Below are 13,699 nucleotides of genomic sequence, written 5' to 3'. Positions count from 1 at the left end.
TTGAAGGTGTTTGAGGCCTTGGGACTGAGGCTTGGGATAGTTAATGCTTTCCGCAAAGTTTATGTTATGCTCGTGATGCATGAAGCTTTCCATCTTCATTGCATCACCTAGGTCACAAGGAACGCAAAGATTGTGTTGTAACAAGTCTCTCTTGATGGGAGAAACTATAATACAAATACCTATGGAGGGGGGACCGGCTCCACATAAATCCGGTCCTCAATTGTTGTCACGTTCTCTAAACTCTCTCTCTTGCAAAAGTATTGTTCATGCCTAGTTAGCTAAATAATATGTTCATGTTGCTACCATCAAGTAAGTTCACCCGCTATGCTCACAAAGTAATTTTTCAAAAGTACTATCTCTAATTTTCGCTACTCTCAAAGTTATTAGGCCATTTCCATTACATTGGTATTAGAGCATTTGGTTTCTCTTTTCTTGCTTAAGAAGAGAGCTCCTTAAGTAGCCTATAAATGGTTGATTTTGTTAATTATATTAGGGTAAGTGGGATTGGGATCTATTATCAATTTTGTTAAGCCCACTATGTGGGATATGGTTCACACCTCGAGAGCTTTGGACTTAATAATGGGGTCTTTTTAGACTTTCCTATGACTTTACCATTATTGAACCATAAGAAGTCCGAAAGGAGCTAGCCTTGGCAACTCTTCAATATTAGACCCTCTCCACTACTCTCTATAATTAACCAATGCGAGCAATGGGTGTAGATACTTAAGTGCCGATTTTCAAAGGCTAAGAGGAGTAGCAAATAAGGTTTTGAATTTCCAAAGCATACACTAAGTAAACACATAAGTTTCATTAACATGGCTGACAATAACCAAGGGAGTAGAATGAACATTGATAACTTTGATTTTGCACATGAAGGTGCTAATGATGATGCCCCCATGTTTGTTAATTATCTTGTCACTAGGTTACAACAAGCTATGGACAACCCTGCTTTGCACCTTAGTCATTTAAGCATGAAAATCGTTTATGCCTCTTGAGAGATCATGTTTGAATTGAACACTTCAAACACCTTAGTCATTTAAGCATGAGAAGCACCTCAAGCTTGGGCAAGGTTCCCACAAACACCTTAAGCACCTTAGTCAGCAAGCACGACAAGCACCTCATGCTTGGGTAGGATTCCCACCTCAAGGTCAACCCTAGCTTGCCTAAGGTCAAAGGACTTTTTAACACTAACTTTTGGGTCTTCAATGAAGCTCACCCATTATGAGGAGAAGCCATCGTGCGTGAAGGAAAGTCACTCACCGGAAATAAAAATCAATCGTCGGAAACCAAAATTTTCACAGCCATCGCCGGAATATTCCTTTTCGTCAGAATATTATGATCGGACGGCGGCCGAAAAGTGGTCGGACAACGACCAGTCAGTTGGCCGGTTGGCCGGTGGTGGCCGATAGTCAATGGCCGGTGGCCGGTGGTCGAAAGTCAATAGTCGGTGGCCGGTGGCCGAATTCAATGGCCGGTGGTCGAATTCAAAAGTGGACTTGTCTTCTCAAAACAGACCATCTCTCATTTGAACCCCTCTAACCTTGGCCCCGTGTTGAGACAAATCCATAAGCACATGTCTATATTCTAACCCTTGTTCCCATTTATTCTCCCACATTAAATGATAAGTTTAATATGAGAAAATCATTTGGGTTGGTTAGATATTAGATTTTATGAGAGAGAGAAGAGAGAGCGAGAGAGAATGTACACACAGAGGTGGTGAAGCATAGACACATCAGTCGTACAAATCTTTATTCTCTATTATCCATAGAGTATACAATAGTGTGTTAGTGATAAGTGCTAGTAAGGGGATCAATGATTAACCATGACTAGCCACCTGGTCATAGTGGCCTTTTTCCCAACAACCTCCCATTTAAAAACCAATGCAAGTTGCTGCATATAAGCGTCATCATGGAGATCTCTGTGAAGAAAAGCCACCTTCACATCCATTTGGATCAATTTCAAATCCTCAGTAGCTACTAATTCAAATATGCAAGGTAGTGATCTTGACCAAAGGCAAAAAGATCTCATTGAAATCATAACCACACAGAATCACACACACCGATACACAATCTGCAAACTGCAATTGCACACACTTGCCTTTGAACACCATTGGCTACACACACTCACACATAAACACCTCAGCACCACTAATCCACACCCAATCTGCAACCACAATCACTCTCTCCACCTCTCTCTCTCTCTCTGCACACACACACCTGTGTGGTCTGGAGCCGACGCCACCACGGACTAGCACAAGACAAGACGAAGGAGAAAGTGAACCGAGTCGAGCAGTCGCATAAACCATAGAAAAATCATGCATCAAAACACATATATGTGGGTAAAATGATGGCATTGACGGCCACTACAATCCTTGCTTTTCAATTTTCCACCATGGCGGCTCTCCTTTCCTCGTAACCGGCCACCCTCGTTGGCAGCTTCTCTTCTCCGTGGCGTTCCTTTGTGATCCTTTCCGGCTTGGTCTGTAGCCCCAACCAATGGTGCACCCACTTGGCAGCTTCTCCCTTCCCTTTCACTGTGCAGTCAACGCTCTCTATAGGCCGCCCATGCCCGACTGCGTGCTGGCGACTTGCTTCTTGCTCTTTGGCACCCCCCCCCATGATCACCACAGGCTGCTCCTCAGCAGTGCTCATCTTCTCAAGCCCTGGCGGCCATCCCCAGCATAGCATCACCTTTTCCCCTGTCCAACGGGCTGCTGCCCCTCCTGCGGTCCACTCCCCTGCCCCTTGCGACAGCCACTTGGCCCTGCTCTATCTCGTTGGTCACCCCCTAGGCTGCTCGTCCTCGTTTTTTTGCCCGTGGCGGCCCTGGGCTCCCCTTGGTCACGGCCACTTCTGCCCCCTCCCCCCGGTACTGGCTGGGCTTCCACTTTTTTCCTCCAGTGCTCTACATGCCGCCCTTTCCTTTCCCCATGCAACTTCCAGTTCCCGTCACCTACTCTCCCATGCAGCAGTATCTGGACAGATGGCCACCCACGACTTGGCCTTTCCCATGCAAGGCTTGGCCATCCTCTCCATGCGAGCACAACTAGTGGCGCAACTTTTTCTCGTCACTACATGCCTCCAGTTTCATTAAAAATTCCTTTGTTTATATTATCCTCTCTACTTGAACCCCCTTCTCATGAGAGGCAACCCACGATTGATCATTCATGCATAGCTCCGCATACCTTAACACAAGAACTCATGCTCCTGTGCCAAGGCCATCATGGCCGCAAACCAGCATAAGCGGCTACACATAGACAACTTCGGGTGTCGAGATCTCCCTTGATCAAAGCGACGACCGCCACAACCATCACAATTTTTGATCCCGATGAACTTGTCCACTGAATTAGCACACACGCCGTTAAGCTTTCGGCTGGTAGAGCTCCAAAAAACCATCATCAACCTGTAAATTGCTGCATTTGACATACATATCTCCATCGTACCTGCTCCAATAAGCATATAAGTCCTGCCAAAGTAGAGCTCCAAAAAACCATCATCAACCTGTAAATTGCCGCATTTGACATACATATCTCCATCGTACCTGCTCCAATATGCATATAAGTCCTGCCAAAGTTCGCTATCATCATCTAGCCTAATGTCGTGCACCTGCTGCTAGCTTCTCCCTCTGTCAACACAAATTGGGTGCACCATCATTGCCCACCCCCTCGTTGAGCATTCATAGCATTATTTAGATAAGAGATTATTTCATATTAGAAAACTGATACTTAGTTTGTACATAGGTAGTAGATAGATAGAGAGAGAGAGAGATTTTATCAGCTGTAGAAACCCTTCGGATCAAATGGAAAGCCATAGGCTCTCCCAATTGTGATGTAGTCCGCCAGGATCAAATACATGGCATTAGCACAGCCATGCGTCCGTAGTACATGCATAATCAACCATTTTTTTGCCCTTGTAAACCAAAAAACAAGCCTCTTGTGCAGCTTGGCATAGCCTCAATCTTTAACAACCTGTATCCATACACAAAATAAGCATGTAAACCAACCTAGGAAGCATCTGCACCATACATCATTATCCTCTCACCTACTAGAGAGCCCTCCATAGTATAGTTTGCAAACGGTACACAGTTGCCTACAAAGCAACCTTCAGCAACATGCCCATCAGCAGCATGGCACAAACCTTTGGCAACCTGTCTTCCAATGGCGCTTCTTCTTAGAGAACCAAGCCTCCCTGCCTCGCAAGCATACATGTCATTGTAGGTCCTTCGAATGGCATACACTTCATACATGATTCACCATGCCAATCTTTGTCCACCATAGCCTTTGATGCTACATATTCAATCACTTCATGCGAGAGCAAATCGGATTGCTCAACCACCTTTGCCTGCTCTTCAAGGACTTCTTCTACGACCATATCATCTGCTAAGCAAGAGAGAAATCCGTGATCTATTACCTCGTCCTCTGGTATGTTGACATTATCCACACCTTCTGAAATGCACTACCGCTCTTCAACACAATCGGTAGGGCAAGGTTGCCCAACCCCCTAGCTAGCTTCTTCCTGCACAGCTTCAACCGTTGCTTTGTGAACAACTTCAAACTTGTCCAGTGAGCTTTTCACATCTTCATTTGCTTCTTCATGCATACACATTTCAGCTAGGACCGCATCCTTGCTAACCAGGCTAATAGGGTCTTGTACAGTACCATACCAAACTGGAGGTACAAATTGGAACGAATGACCAAAACGGCTTACCAATGGCAAAACAGCTCTCTCTTGAACACTTGAACTTTCTTTTGGCACATGACGAAGCTCCATTGTCGAGCTATACCCATAAACTGTGGGGTTCAACAAGCCCATCTTCAGCTTTCTCTTTGCTTTCCTGCTCTTTACCTTTGCCAAGCAAACCGTTTGCGCATAGTCCACTGCACCACCACACTCGACCTTCTCCTTGATTCGTGATGCAAGCAGGCTAGAAACTGCTCTCGCTTGAATGATTTCCATTTCGCACACATGTAACATCAGCTAGACTCAAATTTATCCAAAAACAAAGCAAAATCTTCACTTACATCTTGCTTCAGCTTGCTCAATTGGTCACCCAAGTCCGATGGAGAATCCCGCTTCTGAAAAGCTTCAACAAATTGCTTTTGAATCTCGCGCATCGATTGCCGATCTGCTACCTTCAATCCTTCAAACCAAGCTTTGGCTCATCCTTGCTGAACCAATGGTAGTGCCTTCAATTTAGCTTCATCTCCACAAATTCTCAACTGCAACAGGTATAGCTCCAGACCGGAAAACCAATCTGCAGCCTCTTCTTCTCCAGCAAGCACCAAGTCAATATCATGCATCATCTTCAGGCTTTAAAACTGCACAGAGGAGCAATCAGTAGGTCCTCCGTGGGGGCACCACTGATGGAAAGGGGGAAGGGGGAACAAACCCAGCACACTCCAAGCTTGCCTCTCTATAGCCCAGGGATTAACCCGCACCCCTAACCACACAGAATCACACACACCGATACACAATCTACAAATTGCAATTGCACACACTTGCCTTTGAACGCCACTGGCTACACAAACACATAAACACCTCAACACCACTATTCCACACCCAATTTGCAGCCGCAATCACTCTTCCCCCCCCCCCCCCCCCCCCCCCCCCCCCCCCCCCCTCTCTCTCTCTCTCTCTCTCTCTCTCTCTCTCTCTCTCTCTCTCTCTCTCTCTCTCTCTGTGTGTGTGTGTGTGTGTGTGTGTGTGTGTGTGTGTGTGTGTGTGTGTGTGTGTGTGTGTGTGTGTGTGTGTGTGTGTGTGTGTGTGTGTGTGCGCGCACACACACACACACTCGTGTGGTCCGGAGCCGACGCTACCACGGACTAGCACAAGACAAGACGAAGGAGCAACGTGAACCGAGTCAAGCAGTCGCATAAACCATAGAAAAATCATGCATCAAAACACATATATGTGGGTACAATGATGGCATTAATGACCACTACAATCCCTGCTTTTCATTTGCCACCATGGAGGCTCTCCTTTCCTTGTAACCAACCACCCTCGTTGGCAGTTTCTCTTCTCCGTTGCGGTCCTTTGTGATCCTTCCCGCCTTGGTCTGCAGCCCCAACCAATGGTGCACCCACTTGGCGGCTTCTCCCTTCCCTTTTACTATGCAGGCAACACTCTCTACTAGCCGCCCATGCCTGACTGCGTGCTGGTGACTTGCTTCTTGCTCTTTGGCAGCCCCCCCATGATCACCACAGGCTACTCCTCAGCAATGCTCACCTTCTCAAGCCCTGGCGGCCATCCCCATCATAGCATCACTTGTTCCCCTATCCAACGGGCTGCTGCCCCTCCTGTGGTGCATTCCCTTGCCCCTTGCGACAGCCTCTTGGCCCTGCTCTGTCTTGTTGGTCGCCCCCTAGGCTGCTTGCCCTCGTTTTTTGGCCATGGCGACCCTGGGATCCCCTTGGTCACGGCCACTTCTACCCCCCCGTACTAGCTGGGCTTCCACTTTTTTCCTCCAGTGCTCTGCATGCCTCCCTTTCCTTTCCCCATGCAGCTCCCGGTTCTCGTCACCTGCTCTCCCATGCAGTGCTATCTGGACAGATGGCCACCCACCTGGCTTGCAGACCTGGCCTTTCCCATGCAAGGCTTGGCCATCCTCTCCATGCGAGCACAACCAATGGCGCAAATTTTTCTCGTCACTGCATGCCTCCAGTTTCATTAAAAAATTCCTTTTTTTATATTATCTACTTGAACCCCCTTCCCACGAGAGGCAACCCGCGGCCGATCAGTCATGCATAGCTCCGCATACCTTAACACAAGAACTCATGCTCCTGTGCCAAGGCCATCATGGCCGCAAAACACCATAAGCGGCTACACATAGACAACTTCGGGTGTTGAGATCTCCCTTGATTAAAGCAACAACCGCCACGATCATTACAATTTTTGATCCCGGTGAACTTGTCCACCGAATTAGCACACACGCCATTAAGCTTTTGGCTAGTAGAGCTCCAAAAAAACATCATCAACCTGTAAATTGCCGCATTTGACATACATATCTCCACCGTACCTACTCCAATATGCATATAAGTCCTGCCAAAGTCCGATATCATCATCCAGCCTAATGTCGTGCACCTGCTGCTGGCTTCTCCTTGCGTCGACACAAATTGGGTGCACCAACGTCTCAAAGTCTAACACGTCACTAGAATTCTGAGATTGGACTTGCTATTGGAAGACACATCACTAGAATTATGAGATTGTACTGTTTTAGAGGTAACATTCTCAAATGTGACTCAATTGTACTCAATTTCCTTAAGAGTTTCCCTATGCATTTTTGACTCACTAAATGCATATCTAAACTTCTGATAATATTATGAGATTTTAAGTGTCATGCACAATAACCTATCTCACCATCAGCACCATAACCAACAAAAATGCATTTATGTGACTTTGGATCAAGCTTTGACCTAAGTGCTTTTGGTACATGAGCATATGCCTTGTAATCAAAGACATGTAAGTGATCATAGTGCGGCTTCTTGCTAGACTAAATCTCTTCACGAATCTTGTAATCCAATGGTATTCTAGGAAACCTATTGACAGTATGCATTGTTGTCAAAACAGTCTCAGTCTAAAAGCCTTGTGTAAGGTTCTCCATAAAAAGAATAGTAAGAAACGCTCCTATATAGTGCAGTTCATCCATTTTGCAACTCTATTTTGGATTGATGTTTTATGGCGTAGTAAACTACCGCTTAGTTCCTCTCTTTGCACAAAAGTGAATCGTCTCCCTTGACAGATACTCCCAACCATTTTCAGTATTCAAGCCTTTAATCTTTTTCCTAATTGATTCTCAATTAGTGCAAATAAATTTTGGAAAGTAGAGAAAACATCATCCTTACTTTTCAAAGGATAAACCCATGCCTTCTTTGTAGAGTCATCAATAAATGTCTCTAAGTAATTAGCTCACCCTAGGAACTCTCAACATAGGACCACATATGCCACTATGAAAAAGTTTGAGAGGCTTTCATTGCTTTTTAATAATGGGAGAATGAACCCTCTCAATTTGCTTGCCTTCAAAACAATGTTCACAAATTGAAAAATCACTAAAACTCAAGAAAATAAGTAACCAAAATGCTCAAGGGTTTTCATTCTCTTTTGGGTGCTCATATGGCCTAAGAGGCAATGCCACAACTCAATAGATGGTAGGTCTACAATAGCAATAACATTGTCTTTTACACACAATACATGCATGAAATACAATGAACCGTGATTTTGACCCGTGAAAATTACCAAAAAAAATTCTTGATAATCCTAAACTAATTCCCTAATATGGTTGTGTAATCCAAATCATCAAGTTGTCTCGTAGAAACCAATCTCTTCGCTAACTCAGAAACATCTTTTACATTGTGTACTACAAAATTTGTACCATGCAAGAGTACCAGCTAAATGTCTCCAATGCCAACTATGTCGAGCGTATAAGATCTGCCCAACTTGATAATACCCTGAAACCTTTCACATAAGTAGAGAACCAATCTCTATGTAATGTAACATGGAAACGTGTACTAGAATCTATCCCCTACTTCTTTGTGTTGTTGGCCTCATGTGTGACAAGAACATCTGCACTAAGAACTGAAGTGAAACTCAGAATATCCAAAACATGTTCATCAATACCATATGCACTATCACCCTGACCAACCATTTGTGACTCAACTACATTGATTTCGTCAATCTTAGCTTTTCTGTTAGAGTTTAAAGTGTAATACTTCTTGTCATCATTGGACTTTTTCTTATTGTCTCTCTTTGTTGTATAATAATCACTTTTCATATGTTTATCCTTATGGAAATAATAGCACTCAACATTACGCATATAATCACAAGATTTATTACCAGTGTTTTTATGCTCTTTGGATTTACAATGATCATGAATATGACCTCTCTGTCTATGAGAATGAGCAATATAAGCATCACGAGGTTTGGTTGAGTCAAGAGATTTTTTACAGATCTCCTTTGTAAGCAAACTTCCAACAATATCATTAAATAGCAATGTGCCTTTTGGTGTTGAATTACTATAGTTGTACAAAATGTATCCCCTGAGAAAGACAAGGAATATATCAAAAAAATAAGATAAGCTTTGCATCAACGTTAAGTCCCTTCCTGTGAAGTCAGCTGACCAAAGTGTATTTGAAGTCATACAAATGTGCTAACACGTTGCAACCTTCCTTCATCTGTAGCTCATAGAGCTTCTTATAAGGTAAACCTTATTGCTATCAATTTTCTTCTCATAAGTATTGCATAGTTTCTACCAACAATGGTAAAAACCACTGATTGTTTAAGATGTAAGCATATGGTAAACGTTGCCTTCGCATCAAGTGATTTCCACTCTACCTTAGACATGCCTTCACTCTCTTTGGGTTCAAACAATGGCACTAACTGGTTCAGACACTCAGTGTCTAAGTAGACAGATCCACAAATGGTATACATAAACTACCAAAACCCTAGCAACAAGCTCACTCCTGAATGAGAGTCTCTATGGACAATTGCACATGTCAAAAATTGTTCTAAAGTCGTGATCTACCACCTGTGAGCGATAGCTAGCTCACGCTATATCCACAAATGCATACATACCATAAAACTTAAGAATGAACACACTCTTACACACACACACCTTTAAAAGAGAGAAAAAAATAAATTTGATTCTTTGATTGTCGAAGTGATCTATAGCATGTGTGTGTGTGTGTGTGTGTGTGTGTGTGTGTGTGTGTGTGTGTGTGTGTGTGTGTGTGTGTGTTCGTTTGTGTGTGTGTGTGTGTGAGGATCACACACAATCTTCATCCCCAACACTATCAATGAGCTCTGCAATGTGTGTGTGTGTACACACACTTAAGAGAAGCAAAAACTTATTTTCTTTGTTCTCAGTTCTTCTCTGTCCCACTCTACTAACTCGAACTCTGTGCGCGAGTCCCTTATGCTCACATGCTACTTTACAGCTTACGAGCTTCAAACAAATCGCATTGGATACTCTCCCTATGGCTGGCCACTACAAGTACAATTCTTGCTCTCAACCTAGCTCGTGCCAAGACCTGTTCGATTATTTGCAGGTCCAAAATTTCCCTCTTTTTCATGCTCCAATTGCTATGTGCTGCTCGGATTTGCTGATTTTCCAGTACCTGCAAGCTCTCCAATGCTCTGCCCGATCTGTTCCATGCAAGATCACTTTGCTTACACCCCCCAACTTCTCCAAAACTCACAATTCTTTGTTACGCCACTTGCTCTCTTTCAAAGCTCGACTGCCTATTTCCTACTGCTTTATATTTGCTCCCTTTCTGTAGAGATACCTAGATCAATCTCAAGATTCCACAAGCCTGAGAGGGGTTGCTCTTGATGCTCCAAGATCCAAGATCTTCTTTTGATGCCTCCAATCTGGTTCCTCCATGCCAAATTTTCTCAAGCTCAAGCTCCAAACTCCACCATAGCCACTAAGCTTGCCAGGAAGCCGCCACACACATCGATCGTCACAACTCTAATACCAGTTGAAAGTGCGCTCTTGTGCGTGGAATGTGTGTGTGTGTGTGTGCGTAGTGCGATGTGGGAGAGGGAAGATGAGAGAGTGTTATGTGGATGGAGCAGGCCTCAAGAACTAGAGGAGCCCCTTATTCTTTTGGTATATGAAGAATAAGGTGAGTGTGGTCAGTGGATGGGCGATCGGTCGACCGATCATGGGCAAAGACGTAATGCCTTTACCCCAACAATGTTGGAATTAGGGTTGTAGGGAAACACACACATCTTAGAGAAGATGAAGGAAGATCAAGGCACACAACAGAAAGTGTATTACATAGTGTGCAATGGAAAGATAAGATAGCCCCAGAGTGATGGGCGTATATACAATTGTTAACCCTCACGCACATTCCTATCACTTAAGATGGACTGTTATGGAATTGATATTTTATTATTTGTTGCAGCTGACAGGTGGAAAAGACTGGGACCGAGCTAGGCCTATGCGAATGAAAGTATATACATTGTACATTTTATTATTCAAGTGCTCTTTTATGAGCTTTGGCCACTTATGACCGGCCGGCCAGTTTGTAACCAATTTGACCATTCAAGAAATCTATAAAACAAATATGTGCAAGAGGGAAAGGGTCACTCTCTTGCACGGGGAGAGAGAAGAGGGAAGAGGAGAGAATAAGTACACAGCTGTATCAAATAGTAACAAAATTCATAAATTTAGACAATATTGCTTATGCCTGTCGTCATCCACATACTACCTATTCTAGTGTCCCATACCACTAGAATAAGCAGTATATGTCATACCCTGATGAATCAGGATATCACTGGTCACACTCATCATCAATCTCATAATGTCAATCTCATCACATAAACACTGCCATAATAATCACCAGATACCAAATCCCAATCCAATTCCAATTCCACAATATAAGTCCAAATCCAAATCACTGTCATTATGTACCCGGGTATCAAAATCATACCAGTTGCAGTGGTGGCCAGCCACTGCAGCATGATTTCGTGATCGGTGTTGCCTCAACCGACGAGTCTACACCAATAAGACGTGCTGCCTAAATCGGCGAATCTGCACTAATGCTGCCTAAATCGGCGGACCTTCATTGGATATTGTTAAAAAATCATAGATCTGAAGTTTATTATTGTGCTGCCTAAATCGGCGGATCTGCACCAAGATGAGTACCTACACACTGCCTAGATCGGCGAATCTGTGTGTGCGTGACCAATGGACTAGGCAAGACATAAAGGGAAAAAAATATTTACTATGTTGTTGACATCACAGTGTAGGAAATCAAAGCACTTATGAATTGTTGTGCAGTATCCTAAAGCACCTTAGCTCACCGGAGTAGCTACATAGCTTATTGACAAAGCATCTCTATAAAATTTCCATGAGGGTATCCTGTATTTATACCATTAGTGGCATATGGGGAGAGGTACGAGTACTGCAACTGGTAATTTTGTGTTAGTATTTTGCAATGAAAGAAAAAAATATCCAGTCTATCTAGAATTCAATTTAATATTAGTGTGTGATTATACTTTTAAGATGTACATTGCTGGCACATTGACTTGACAATTGGAATTTGAAAAGAAAGTAAACAAGATAAAAAGTTATCAATGTCTTTAAACCGACATATGTCTTTAGATCCTTCTCCCATAGGTGTTGGGAAAAAGTTATCAATGTCTTTACATGCAGTAGTAACAGCTTCTTGCCAAAAACTTGGGGGGGGGGGGGGGGGGGGGGGGGGGCAAGCTAGCAACATGAAGCATAGCGCGAGCTGAATCCAGCAAGGTTCTTTTTTTTTTCCACTCAGCCAGACCATTCTGCTGAGATGTAGATGGCACAGTAAACCATTGAAGTATCCCATGAGCAGTACAATAGCCCTTAAAGAGATGATTAGTGAACTCAGATCCATTTTCAGATTGTAATGTTTTTAGTCTGAGTTCTAATTGTGACTCTACTAAGGTGTGGTATGCCTTAAAGGCATCATTAATGGTTTCTTTAGTTTTATCTTTCAAAACGTTTATGATAGTAAAACGCGTATAGTCATCGATAAAGGTGATGAAGTAGGTATTAGATGTCAGCGACTTTTGGATTGGACCGCACAAGTCAATATGGACCAATTCTAGCGGCTGCGATGTACGTTTAGCCCGTCTAGGAAACTTTTGATGCGAGAGTTTTTCCAAAAATGCATCCTTCACACAGAGAAATGGCGCCTTTTGGGTCAAAGAGTAGATTTTGAACTAATTTTGTTCGCACCATATGTTGCATTGTAGGTACATTGAGATGCCCAGAGCGATAGTGAAGTGGTATAAGATGTAGTATCGTCTGTGATGGCTGAATGCACTTCTTCCAAAATCGGTGAATGACCAAGGAGATATAGCCGACCGATTTTGGGGCAAGCGACAACATAGGTACGGCCGGTTGGAAGGATATGCTTTACGAGGCAGTAGTCATGAAGAAACTCTATGGCCGTGCCACCGCTAGTGAGGCGACTCAAAGAGATTAGGTTTTTGGCTAAATTTGGGACATATAGCACATGGTCGACAACAACGACATTTCCATCAGAGAGCTCTATGTTGGCTATACCAGTGCCTTCTGCATATTGAACACTATTGTTGCCAAAGCGAATTTAAAAATTGGTGATGAGTGGCTCATAGTTGTGAAGCCAGTTACGATGACATGTAGCTCCAGTATCAAGGATCTAGGTGGTGTCTGAGTTAATTTCAGGTTCGTGAAGAGCCATAAATGCTATGTGAGCACTACCATCTGATTGACTTCCTGAGCCAGGAGTGTGACACTCTGAGTGGCTTCGTGAGGAGGAAGAGGAGCCTAAATCTGAGGCATAATGAGCCTGATTGCCAGATGTTCTCCTTTTATTTTTATGTCAGCAATCAGTAGTTAAATGACCACTTTTTCCACAAATTTTGGAATGTGGTTTGACGAGATGGAAGCCAGATGTAGAAGAATATTTAGATCTGGACTTAAATCGTGCTACATCCGGGAGCGCGATCGCCCTGCAAAATACTCATAATAACACAATACATACCATAAAACGATAAATCGATATACCTGAATCGTTGCAACGCACATAATCAACGACGTACGCAAACAGAGAGAGATAGAGAGAGGAACAGAGGCAGAGAACATGCGCAAGCGCACCTCCGAGAGTGGAGTGCTACGCCTGGCATGGCGGAAGAGAAGAGAGGGAAGGAGAGAATAATAGACACGAGCACTGGGT

At 43.7% G+C, this 13,699-nt stretch overlaps 2 pseudogenes; both read right to left on the bottom strand.

Annotated features, from left to right (window-relative positions):
• Positions 1 to 2,551: 2,551 nt before the first annotated feature.
• LOC147455545 (uncharacterized) lies at positions 2,552 to 3,090 on the bottom strand (annotated as a pseudogene).
• Positions 3,091 to 6,128: 3,038 nt separating this feature from the next.
• On the bottom strand, positions 6,129 to 6,666 carry LOC147455544 (uncharacterized; annotated as a pseudogene).
• Positions 6,667 to 13,699: the final 7,033 nt, after the last annotated feature.

This window comes from Adiantum capillus-veneris, chromosome 6, assembly GCF_014529385.1.
Source record: "Adiantum capillus-veneris isolate H3 chromosome 6, ASM1452938v2, whole genome shotgun sequence".
NCBI lineage: Eukaryota > Viridiplantae > Streptophyta > Polypodiopsida > Polypodiales > Pteridaceae > Adiantum > Adiantum capillus-veneris.
This window is presented reverse-complemented; position numbering and strand designations above follow the sequence as displayed.